This window comes from Salvia hispanica, chromosome 1, assembly GCF_023119035.1.
Source record: "Salvia hispanica cultivar TCC Black 2014 chromosome 1, UniMelb_Shisp_WGS_1.0, whole genome shotgun sequence".
Taxonomy (NCBI): domain Eukaryota; kingdom Viridiplantae; phylum Streptophyta; class Magnoliopsida; order Lamiales; family Lamiaceae; genus Salvia; species Salvia hispanica.
In genome coordinates, this window is record NC_062965.1 from 37,107,668 (window position 1) to 37,121,244 (window position 13,577).

At 34.0% G+C, this 13,577-nt stretch overlaps 1 long non-coding RNA gene across 1 annotated transcript; it reads right to left on the reverse strand.

Annotated features, from left to right (window-relative positions):
* Positions 1-10,861: 10,861 nt before the first annotated feature.
* Positions 10,862-13,006, reverse strand: LOC125200926. Its single transcript, XR_007172809.1, has 3 exons — positions 12,632-13,006; positions 11,544-11,604; positions 10,862-11,031 (listed from the first exon to the last, which is right to left on the reverse strand). It is a non-coding gene; the product is annotated as an uncharacterized LOC125200926 (long non-coding RNA).
* Positions 13,007-13,577: the final 571 nt, after the last annotated feature.

The following is a 13,577-nucleotide window of genomic DNA, read 5'->3' on the forward strand; positions in this document are numbered from 1 at the left end:
GACGCCGTAGCTAAAGTTCAGTTAATCTCAAATCATTAAACCCCCAACAATTTATTTAACTAAAGTTTTGTAATGACATCTGTGTTAATACGTAATTGGAAAGTAAAAGAGTGAATATAAAAAAAAATATGGAATTAGTATTAGTAGATTGTGAAGTCTGCATTATTAGTGAGTAGTATTTAATTGTTTAAAACTTTTCATATTTAGAAATTGTTATAATTAATTTGGCGGAAAGTCCAAAATGGTAAAACTAATCTATTTATTATGGATGGAGGGAGTATAATATATTTTGTACTTACTCCATTCCACCGTAAGTTTATTTTCTGAAATTAATGAGAAAAAAGTATTTTCATCACAGTATATATTTTTATCACATTGTATTTAGTAATGTTCATCACATTATCACTAAAGGATCTCTTACCTGGTTGCTTGCAAAGGAGAGGAGAGAGAGCCAGAAATGGTGCATTAAAGTATTCTTTGATAAAAAAAAAAATTGTATTAATGTTTATAAGGCACAACAAAAATGACATTTATGGAGGCAAAAGTGGAAATATTTTATGGTTGTAATAATCAAACAACTATAACTAAAATGGACACAAGTCAACACAACAAATAATTCACTGTTGTATTTTGTTTTTCTCTTAGACGAATTTGGTTAAAGTGCCTTGCGCTCTACCAACTGAGCTAAACGGGCCTGTTGTACAAATGTAAAATTTTATTTATCACGGTTGATTCTCTGTTTTGGTCATATCCGGGTGCCAAATTGATATCCAAGTAAATAAAAGTTATTGCGACGATTAAAGAAAAAATCAGGTTCAAAATCCAAACATTGAGCTTCATTTAGCTAATAAACTCTAGTAAACAAAGCTCAAGGTGACGTTTCAATAGCCCACTAGTAGTTAAGTATACGATGAATTTGATTATAAAGTCGAAATATAAAAATTACTAGTAGTTAAAGCTTTGAAATAAAAATATTTTTCTTGATTCTAATACTACTACATTTAAATAAAAAATTTATTTGATTATAATACTCCATTTAAATAATTTTTAATATGTTATAGTGGTATATAATTCAAATTTGGGTTTTATATTTACAAAATTAATCCGTACAGAATTGAAAATCAGAAATTCAGAAAAATCCAAATTAAATAAACATTTTTTTAAAATTGCACACACATAACCACTTGTACATGTTTAAACATAAAGAAAAAACTTTTGAATTAAAAACAAATAAACGAACCTCAAATTTCGATTACATATGGCCGAAGTGTTTGTTAAAATTTGACATTTTCTTGTCCTATATCTTGCCTTATGTTCATTCCTCACCATTACGTTAGTATAAGTCTCGTTAGTGCACATTAACAACCCTATAAAAAAGAAATATGCATTGCATGAGTAAAAACAAGTGTCATCCATCAAAATACTCCCTCCGTCCCGGCTAAGATGACATATTGTTTAGCCGGCACAGGGTTTTAGGAATTATTGGTTAAAGTGTTTAATTGGAGAGAGAAAAGGTGGATGTAAGTATTAAAATAGAGAGATAAAGAAAGATGGATATTTTAATAGGAATGAGAAAAAGTGGTTGGGTGTATTAATTGGAGAGAAAAAATTTCTAAAAAAGGAAATGTGTCATCTTAGTTGGGACAAACTAAAAAGGAAAACGTGTCATCTTAAGCGGGACGAAGGGAGTAGTATGTATGCAACTCAATGGTGTCATTGTAAAACCCAAATAATTAAATACATTTTTTAACATATTGATAGTAAAATTCAGCAAAATTGATCGTAAATTGCTATAGTGGCAACTCGATTGTTATTCATTATCTCTTCGAGTAGCAATTTAATATGTTATATGTATGGCTTTTTATCAAAATCCTGCAATATCCCCTGAGTTATCAAAAGAAACAAAATACTCCCTCCGTCCTCCTTTAGCAGTCCCATTGATTTTTCTGCACTCGTTTTGTAAAAATGATAATAAATAGTTAAAGTGGAGAAATAATAAAGTAAAAAAGAGAATAATGTAGATAAGACTATTCTCTATATTATTCTCTTTTTTACTTTATTATTTTTCCACTTTAACTATTTATTATCATTTTTACAAAATGAGTGCAGAAAAGTCAATGGGACTGCTAAAGCGGGACGAAGGGAGTAAATGCTTAAAATTACTAGAAATCAACATTAATAATTAGAAATTTTATAGATGTATCATGTAGACGTTGATAGTGATGAATTCTTTTAAATTTTGTAATGCAAATATGAAGATGAGTTCTTATCTTTATAGGAATCATCATTGCATAGTTTGATAAGTTCGAAACTACAACCGCACAAGCAATAATATGAATTCAATGCAACAAAAATTTAAAGTTTAACCAACATCCAAATACACAATTAAAAATAAAAACTTTCAAAGCTTACTAATCCCAATTATATATTAAGTTCTATTTAACCTTAGCTCACTATGACAGGTTGCTTTTATATATAAAAAAAAATTATCCCAAATTTTAAAGTAAGACTTTCAAACCAACCATCATTCTATTCCCTTCGTCCTATTACATGTAATATGTGACATTTTTTTGAATACAAATTTTTAAATAATATTATTTTATTATTTAATAAAGTAATACTCCCTCCGTCCCGGCTAAGATGACACATTGCTTAGCCGGCACGGGGTTTTAGGAGTTATTGGTTAAAGTGTTTAATTGGAGAGAGAGAAGGTGGGTGTAAGTATTAAAGTAGAGAGATAAAGAAAGATGGATATTTAATAGGAGTGAGAAAAAGTGGTTGAGTGTATTAATTGGAGAGAGAAAGTTACTAAAAAAGGAAATGTGTCATCTTAGTTGGGACAAACTAAAAAGGAAAATGTGTCATTTTAAGCGGGACGGAGGGAGTAGTAGAAAAAAAGTAGAGAAAAAAAATAGCAGAGGATAAATAGTAAAACTTAGAACTTTACAACATCATAATTGCACATTTTCTATATATAGTATACTCCCTTCCTCAGACCTCCAATTACTGTTAATATATTTCCTTTCTCCAATTACTGTTTCTCCAATTACTGTTAATATATTTCCTTTGACTACAAAGATTTAAGAAAGGAAAATTGATCCCTAATATCATGAATTTTATCCAAATTTTGGTTTTTTTCATAAATTTTTAAATTAGTACTATAAATCATGAACTTTTAGATTGATTTGGTATTTTCCACGGCGGATCAACTGTAATATTCGGCTAATTTATATAGCATTTTGAATCCTATTTAGCAGCATTCTTATAAGTGGCATGTCATGTTGGCATATCTATTTGGAATATTAAACACAATACTACTTTTATTTGACAAAACAAAACTCTAAAAATAAAGAAAACAAAATAAATTTAATAAAAACACAAAGAATTTAATTAGAAACACACATCTGTGACACTACGCTAAAAAAATAAACACAACCTGTTTCTCTCTTTCACAAACGCTAGGAACACATTTTAGGGAATTTCCTAAAAAAACTTGAATTATCGGGGAAATACCAAACCAATCTGAAAGTTCATGATTTATGGTACTAATTTGAAAGTTCATGGAAAAAACCAATATATGGGCAAAGTTCATGATATTAGGGACCAATTTCCCGATTAAGAAATAATTATTTACTGAGTTAAATGGAGTGGTAATAAAGTACTTCATTCGTTCATGAAATGTTGTCCACGCTTACTATTTCGGTTCGTCCGTGAAATGTTGTCCACTTTGCTTTTTTCTATTTTTGGTCAATGAGCTCACTTTTCACTAACTCATTACACTCACATTTCTATTATGAAACTAATATGTAAATGTGGAACTCACTTTCCACTAACTTTTTCCATTCACTATTTTTTTTTACATTTCTTAAAACTAATGTCAAGTCAAGTGTGGACAACATTTCGCGGGCGGAGGAAGTATTAGATAGAATAATGTAATAGAGAAATTAAGTGTGCTGGATTTTCCTAAAAAGTGACTTGAAATTCGCACTTGGACTTAGACAACGTTTTCTGTATTATGCTATCTTTTGATGAAGTGTATCTGGTCTTGACGTTCTCAATGATCAACAATTAATTTCTATTGTACATGTCTCTCTAAAGAAGAAAAAATTCCTGTTGGTTAAATCGATCCAAAACTTGAGATCATATTGATGAGTATGCTAGAGAAAATCGACGTACTCCTCTTTGCTAACTCCATGCTAGTTACTAGAAAAACCGAATAGAATTCCTCTCTACAGACTCAGTGCAAGTCTAACTAATATTATGCTTTTCGGATCTGGCCTACAATGGGACCCGCTGGAATTTCTGGACCGACTTCCAAAACTCACGATTCTCCAACTCTTAGGCCAGTTTGTGGGGTTGAGTGAGATGCATTGCCCCAAAAGAGCTTTCTCACAACTTAAATTTCTTTGGATTTGGAAGGTAGAGAAACTCGAGGTATTCAAAGTTGAGCAAGGATCAATGCTTTATTTGGAAGACCAAGAGTTAAGAAATTGTCATAAATTGGAATATTAAAAAGATTTAAGTCACCGAGCGAATTTCAAGTCATTTTCAACACATAATACGTTTTCAGCGTGTTTTTAAAAAATGACTTGAAATTTGTACGGTTACTTAAATAAATGTTCACAATGCCAGTTAAACACATAAATTAGTGAATTAGGCATAGCTCTAAAAAGCCATCTACTATCATTTATCTTGTATTTGTAGAAGGCACTCGTTCTCAATAACTTGTCATTTATCTTGTATTTGTAGAAGGCACTCATTCTCAATAACTTGTCAATCTTAAGGGGGTGTTTAGTGAGTGTTTAGGATATGGCATGATAAGTGGGTAACAAAATAAAAATTACTATTTCATCATGTGTTGGAAATTTGGTGAGAGTCCAAACCACTCCTTTATCTTGAAAATTGTGTATAGACTTGTTCACAAAAATAGAATTCAAATGGACTCATTTGTCCCTATCAACTTACTAAAAGCCATCGTGTATTCTAAATTAGAGGTGAATTGGTAAACTAGTTGCTCAACTGGGTGCAGATTCCAAAGCATATAAGTTGTCTTAAAATTTTTTATAGATACAAAACAGAGAAAAACACAGTGCAATTTTTACGGAATGGGGCCTTAACCAGGTCCATTTCAAATATTTCAATTTACTACCAAACAATTGGAAAAATCCAGATTAAAGGACATCCTGGAGTGCATGCTGTTGTGATTCCTCGAGAAGGGGCATGGTATGTAGAGAAAATCCTAGGTGCATTGAGTTTTTGACAGATTGGAGAAAGATTTTTGTGAACTGGCGTGAGTCGAGGTATTTTGAGAGATCAATTTTGATGGAGGAAGAGTAATCAATGGAAAGCACCCATTGATAGGGTTTAAGTTCCCTATCGAGCGATTTGTAGAGCACGCGAAGATTGAACCGAAAGAAATCGATAATTCCCTAGTTGAAGTTCTAGGGTTTTGGAACAAGAATGAGAAAAGAAGTATTTTATTTCTTAATTCTCAATGGAACAAAATACTATAGAATTCTATTATTTATAGAATTCTAAATCCTAAACCTATCTTGCTAATCAAGCAAGATAATTAAAATAAAAGATTACAGAAGATATGCAAAATAACTAAAGATAAATAACTAAAATAAAAGATATGCTAAAATAAAGAAAGGAATATTGAGGAAGATCTTTAGCGAGATTTGCTAGATCGAGGGCCCTATCAGTTCCCCACTGATTTGAATGAAGTTAGCATTATCACATCATTTTGATCAACCATCCACCTTATCATGCTATAGTTTTCTTGGAACAAATTGGCCTTGGTAATAGCTGCAACTTCTTTATCTTTCGTTAACAGTATGCTTCGATTGGTGATGTTCATAGAACATGCCTTCACCTTCCCATTGCGATTTCGTCTGACTTTAACAATGTTTAGATCAGTTTATTTATATGGAGTTTAGAAATTTCTTCTACTAATTGGTCTTTTTGCCCATGTGAATGAACTATGCAATCCAAAAGGTTGTCAATCGTCTTGACGGTACTTGGACGTTGGGAGGAACGAGAATGAAGTATTGCATGCAACGCCTCAAGATTTCCCAACCCACCGTCAAAGGTCACCCTTGTCGCACTTCAAACACTATGGGGCGTTTTTATAGACAAGATACACATGACATGCGAGGTTTAAAGGAATCCATAAGCATTCAGAAGCTAGGATTGTCGTGCATGCGAAAGAGATCAACGGTGTGCAAATGGTTGGCTAGTTGCGCGAGATCAACACATGGATCTTCAATTAATAAATCTTAAGTGTTGTTTAAGGATCAAATCACAGGATGAGAACAACGAAGCCGATAGTCTAAATTTGACTTCACTGTTGGGGAACCAAAAACACTTATTTATCGATTTGGCTGGAAAAATTGGATAATTCAATACCCGGCCAACTGCCTGTTAGTCTCACCTTGTTAGGGTCTGAGCTAAACGTGGACAAGTTGATATTTCTCGAAAGGATAGTCCAGGGTGAAGAACCAGAGGATGTATTGCTATAAAAGAGGATTTTATAAATTATAAATTATATGAATTTGAAACATGGAAAGCCACCTTGTTAGGGTCTGAGCTAAACGTGGACAAGTTGATATTTCTCGAAAGGATAGTCCATGGTGAAGAACGAGATGATGTATTGCTATAAAAGAGGATTTTATAAATTATAAACTATATGAATTTGGAACATGGAAAGCCTCACAAGTTTCGAAGTAGAGGAAGAGTCAATATAATGTCTCGAAAAACTGGAGATAAGATCATGCAAGAAGTTGGAAAAGCTTCCAGTTCGGTAGAGGGAACTGGACAACCTAGAGATCAAATTGACTACTATGCCACAATAATTTGCGGATAGAGAACAGTTCAACTATGCCTCATGCATCAGTTTTAAAGATGATCAGTGCGTATTAAGATATGCAATGGAAGGAAGGGGTAAAAACTCAAATTTTAAGTAGGTTTATTTCACTTGTATGCATTTGTTAATGTGTAATAATTCTCATTATTTTCAAACCATATTACAATAGGCCATCTTCCGAAAAGGCCACAACTAAGTAGTTCAACTAAACGTTTTCGGTGCGTTCTCCCGAATGACTTGAAATTCACACGGTGACTGAGATTTTTTGTTTAGTGTTAGTTGCTTTTTCAAATTTGCACGGTGATTTTAGATGACTTTTCTGACCAGAATCGTAGTAAATAAACATGCATGGTGTTAGTCGGAATGAATAAAGCCTTCGCAATTAGACCTGTCATGTGGGTCGGGATAACCGACCACAAGTCGGGTTGGATGCGACTATATTTGTCCGACCACAAGCCTGATTTGAGCCAGGCCATCAGAGAAGGATAACAGATTTAAGATGTTCCACGGATCAATTGTCGTGTTTCTTAGAATGAAACAAGTCATCTACAACTAAATTTGTTAAATGGTGGGAATGACCCGACTCAGTCCCTCCTTGTTTAGGAGAAATCTATAAATTTGAGTATTTATTACTGTGTAAATTATTTTTTTCTATTAATTTGAGTATTTTTTATGTGTAAATTATTTTTTTTAGAGTAGACTATTTAATATTTATGATGAGACAATTCAAAGTGATACATAAATTTTAAATTGATACATAAATTGTAAAGGGAATCTATACATATATAAAAGGCGAGTTTTGAGTCATTTTTAAAAATTTGTGAATTCTGGATATAGATTTAAATATTTATAAATATAGGATGTAAAAATGAAAATATTGATGTGAATTTAGTTTTCTAATAATAATGATAATTTATTATTGTGAGAATGTATGAGCGTTACACATTAATGTCATTCATGTTCATAGGCTGTTACGGTGGAAAATCCTTCTGATTTTGACCAAATAATATACTATTACCACTACTAAAATGAATTTAGACGTAATTGCATAAGCCGTTACATGTCCAGTGTCCATTTGAATTCATTAAAAAATTAAATTTCTTATCATAAATGGAGGAAATTGAAAGATTTTAGAATATCCCACAATTCATTTGTTTGGACTATAAATATATGATAGTTGATAGTTTACAATTCACCCATTCGGTGCTTTATTTTCTGCAAAAATTTTGCTTGATTTTAGGTATTCTTCTAAATTTTCAACAATGTTGTTTTTGAAGGAACTGGCAGCGGAAGCGCTCACATAAATCAATTACATAATAATTATGATCTATTTAGCAGATTATTTAGACAAATTCTATTCGTGTAATTATCACATGTATCATACTCATAACTCAAATAAAACATGCTTTAAATTAATTGAAACCTAAAACATGCTTTTCTATGGTTTAGCCATTATACCTTGATGATTCTCCAAAGAAAAGAAGATAGCTAGCGCCTTCTCCACGTGAAGATCTTTAGTACAAAACCACGGATCTTCTGTCTGGTTCCCGGACTGTAAACTGATATCAGGGTGGGCTGATCTCACCAGTGTACTATGACTTAAATAAAGAAGACGGAAATCCTTTCCCTCGGAGGAGAGAAAATCGTCCCACTTCTAAGTAGAGAGGGGGACGAAAATTTTATAGAAAAAAAAGTGTGTTTTCTGTCTCCTTTATTCTCCTATTTATAATAAGTCACATATTGGGCCCAAACAGGGATCTATGGAAGGCTTTGGATATGGGCTCTTCCAATTAGCTTTTTACTAATTAAATTAAACCCAATTTAATATAAGCTTATAATTGGAATATTACGAGCAGCCACTACAGAAGTAATATTGCACTCCCCATCCAAATCCGAAATTAGAAGTACTCCGGGTTTCCATTGCTTGATATTAATTTCCCGCGCTTAAGATAGAAACATCCATTAATCAATTATTGTCTGCTATGGACTTAATTATAATATCTTATTTATTCCAAGAGAGGCTTAAGATAGAAACATCCATTAATCAATTATTGTCTGCTATGGACTTAATTATAATATCTTATTTATTCCAAGAGAGGACTCAGCAAGAAAATCTTATTTATTATTCATAGAGTAATTAAACTCCAACTAGCTAGGTTCCGAATAATAAAACCATATTTCAAGCTGCTTGGGTTTGGAGCCCCTTGCACAACGGAAGACTTGTAAAAAACAAATAAATCAGATAAGGATCTATTTGACCGATTATGCGATTAATCAATTCACATGTTAAACAGATAATTGCATGCTAGAACGCAAATAATTCATGCTTAGAAAATATAAATCCTAAAACATGATTTCTACGGTTTAGGGTTACCGATTTGATTCTCCAAAGAATCGTCGATTACTCGCGCCTTCTCCACGTGATGATCTTCAATACTAGACCACGGATCTTCTCTCTGGTTCCCGAACTGTATCTCGATATCAGGGGTGGGCTGATCTTATCAAAATACTAGGACTCGAATAAAGAAGACAGAAGAAATCCTTTTGGGAATAGGTGAAGAATTCGAAATCCTCCACAGCTGGAGAGTTCAAAATTTTCGAAAAATTTGAGAATAAAAATTGTGTTAATTCTGTCTCCTTTATTCTCCTATTTATATTATGTTCCTTTTGGGCCCAGACAGGGATCTATGGATGGTTTTGGATATGGGATCATCCAATTTACTTTTTACTAATTAAATTGAACCCACAATTTAATACAAGCTTATATTGGAATATTACGAGCAGCCACTACAGAAGTAATATTGAACTCTCCCCATCCAAATCCGAAATTACAAGTAATCCGGGTTTCCACTTTGTTTATTATTTATTTCTCGCGCTTAAGATATAAATGTCCATTAATTAATTAATGTCTGCTATGGACTTAATCAATTAACATCTTATTAATTCAAAGAGTAGACTTAGCAAGAAACATTTATTTATTATTCATAGAGTAATAAAACTCCAACTGGCCAGTTTTCCGAATAATAAAACCTTGTTCGAGCTCCTCTTGAGGACATTATCAAATGAGACTCACCTCGCGCACGTTTAAACATAATAGCAATCCTAAAACCGCTAGATATTAATCACCACTACCCAATATATTAAGATTATTGGGTTGCGAAAAACCCGCACCATTTGATAAGTCAAAGTAGTGCATAATCAATACCGTATGCTCAATGCTAACATATGTAGATTAATAAATAGTATTTTATCAAGACCTAGTCTTTCAGTAGATAGCATAAAGACACGTCTTGCTGTTAGATCCGTTCAGTGCTATACCACACCAATGTCATCTTATTTTAGTAAGGCTTAGAAATATACGGACTGACATTGCAACCTTTCACGATAGGTAGCCAAAGCCTATCTAGGTTGTGAAATTCTTCTTTTTCTTTTGCAAAGCATTGCATAGATCGGACCGTGTTACCTTAAAGTGGACGACGCCCACAACCGGTCTACTAAGCAAAAGACTTAGACTTTGTTTACTTCTTATGCATTTAAATGTTTGTAAAACATCTTATAAATGCACAAGCAAACACAATGTAATAATAATAGTGATTCTATTGGTGCGAGACTGCTCGAATAATACTGAATCGGGTTAAAAGTGGATTGTAGAGTTTTACGTATACAAGCAAGATTCTATTCTCGCGAAACTTGCTCGAAACATGCTTTTCAGTATGACTTATACTCAAAACATGCTTTCGAGTATACCCACTGCCAAAAACTCTCCCACTTATACTCAAAGTAGGTCTTTGTACTAGATATATCGAACTACCATTCATTTCAGTAAGTGAAAGAAAAATGTCACGACCGCACTTTGATAGGGATAGCAAAGCCGGGAAGCCGTGACTAGGGGTGGGAGATAAGAAGAGGGGAACAGAAAGGGGGTAAACAATATCTGAATATCTACTCAGAAATAAAGAGGGAAACAACTTCAAATTAACTCTTGATCACCAGAACTTGAATGGAAATCTTACTCTTCAATAAATAATTATCAGAGTATAGAAGAACACTACGCAGCGGAATGAACACGGTCACATGTATGGAGACATGCACCTCTGAGAGCCTCTACTTAAAATATAAAGAAAATCATAAACTCTGCTCAGCATTCCCCACCGTCACTGCTCAACCTGCACATTTAGAAATATATGCAGGGCTGAGTATAAAAATACTCAGTGAACACATTGCCGAAATATACATACATAAAATGAAAATGTTATCATGCCATCACAGTAACACTCGAGAGTTTTCTCTTAAAAGGCCCGAGCTTACTAAAATCTTTGTTCGACTGCGCAGTCTAAGTTCTTTCATACTTTGCCATATCTGAACACCAAGTGTCGTGGAGATGGTGCTCTCCCACGATCACCTACATCTTTCTCCAGCCGGGGAGGTGGCCACCTCCCAACGGCCTCCACTATATCATCTTTGTGCCATGGAAGGTGGTCACCTTCCACGGTCACCTGTGTACACTAGTCCGAGTAGGGACACCACCCTCACTCGAACCCGAATTCGATTCTTACATTCCAACCAAACAGATAGGCATAAAACAAATCATTTATGGCAAGACAACATCATTTCCACAAATAACAAAACATAAGTTTATATTTTCATCCACATTAGTATGTAGGATAGAAAAGTTCACCTCGTTCGTTTAATTTCCTTAACTTGATTTTCTCGTTCCGACCTTAACTTGCGGAGATAACCTTTTCAAGAATAAAAACAATAAAACATAAAATACTAATCAGACTTCAAGAATTTCTTAGACTTTAATAGGAATGCATGCCTCCCAATTAAAGCCTTTTATCTCGCTTTTCATCTTTCGCATATTTTAGATTATTCGGCGGCCGCCTAAGGCGTTGCGTGCGACGCCGGTTTGCCGTTCACGCCCATATTTCTCTGTTGGCGCCTCATAATTTCCACCACGATATCGAAATAAATTCTCAAAAATTATTCAAGCTCACAGTTAAATTATCGCAGTTATTTCCCTGCGCATTTATATTTATTTTGTACTTGAAAAAAGATTATTCGTAGTTCGCAATTTAAGCCGGGACTTAATTTAATAATTCCCCATGATTTAAATTAATTTATTGGCCCAAAGAATTATTAAAGGTCCAAGACTTAATTATTTTACTTGGCCCACCTTATTTCTCCACAATTAAAAGAATTGAGCCCAAACACCCAAAGCCGAAGGAAGGAGGCCCAAATTTAATTGTATACTCCCATCCTCAACACCACACGGTCAACCCCTCTCTCTCTCTCATCCGCCGCCACGTCGGTCCTGCCTCATCCCCCGGCCATCGCCGCGGTCCCTGCTTCTCGCTGACGTGGGGCCTCTTCGGGCGCTCGCGGGGCAGCAGTAGCGCCGTCCGCCACTTCTCCTGCTGCTCGCTGTGTCGCTCCCGTTGGCACTTGAGACGGCCAAAGCCACCGCTGCTGCTGTGTCTCCGTCGTTGTTCGACCGTGGACAGGACAGTGGTTCTCCGGCGCGGTGAGCTGTTGTGCTGTTGGACCGTCGCCGGGCAGCCACATCCCATATCTAAAAGCTAAGTTCTTTCTTTATATTTTAGTGAACTTCTATCTAGATTTTGATTAACAAGAAGAAAGCTTTAAATTCATAGTTGAAGTTGCTCTTGTGGTTAGGAAACTTCTTATGCGATTGTTGCTTCTAAAAATTAAAATTGTCTATTAGATGATGATGCTTGAAATAAAAGAAATGGGATTGGTGATTACCAGAAGCTGGAATTGAATTTGCTTTTAAGAAAGGAACTTTCTTTACTCTCATATCTCTAATTCTTGATCTCTAGCCATTTGATGAAACAAAATTGATGAAGGAAAATTGTGGACGAAGCATATATTGTTAGGACTCTTTGTGATTAAGTTTTTGATTTAGTGTGCAGGAGGTGATTGTAATCTAAGCATGAGGTGGAGGATAGCTACGTACGTGGCTTGATGTGGGGAAAGTAATCAAGCATGAAGGAGGTGGTGGAGATCTATCTTTATAAATTGGTGTTGGACCTTTTTGGGCTCCAAAGAAAAATAATTTTAGTGATTTGGATTTTAGAGAGTGGACTCTTAAAATGATGAAATTATTTTCTTTTTTTTATACCCACAAGAAATAAATTCTTTTATTTCTATTATATTTTATTTCTTGAATTTAAATTTATTACATAAAATTTATAATTAGTACTTTAGTGGCATGCTAAGTACTAAGCATGATTTACGACATCTTTTAATCGATTGTAAACATCTAATACTCTTTTAATTTTTGAAAAAGGATTGAAGATTAAACAAGAAAAAAATAAAAATTCGGATACCCATTTAACGTCTTTTTAAGATCAACTAAAAAGATAGGAAAGATTCGGGATGTTACATTCCACCCACCTTAAAAAAAATTCGTCCCGAAATTTGAGGTTCTCGTATATGAGTAACTCGGATAGCACAAAAAGATAATGTTATTGTTCTCGCTTCTTCGATGATTTTAGGAGCTCTAATAAATCGTGGCATTGACGTACCCTTGAAGAAATACCTCATCTTCTATTTTATTTTTCAACTCAGATCGGCACGCATCAGCTTAAGATTTGGCCCTTCCTTGATCCTAACACGTATTCTCTGTACTACATCAACATTTCATTTATCGCGTTTCGTGTTAACATTTATCTTTTACAAACTTCGTGCC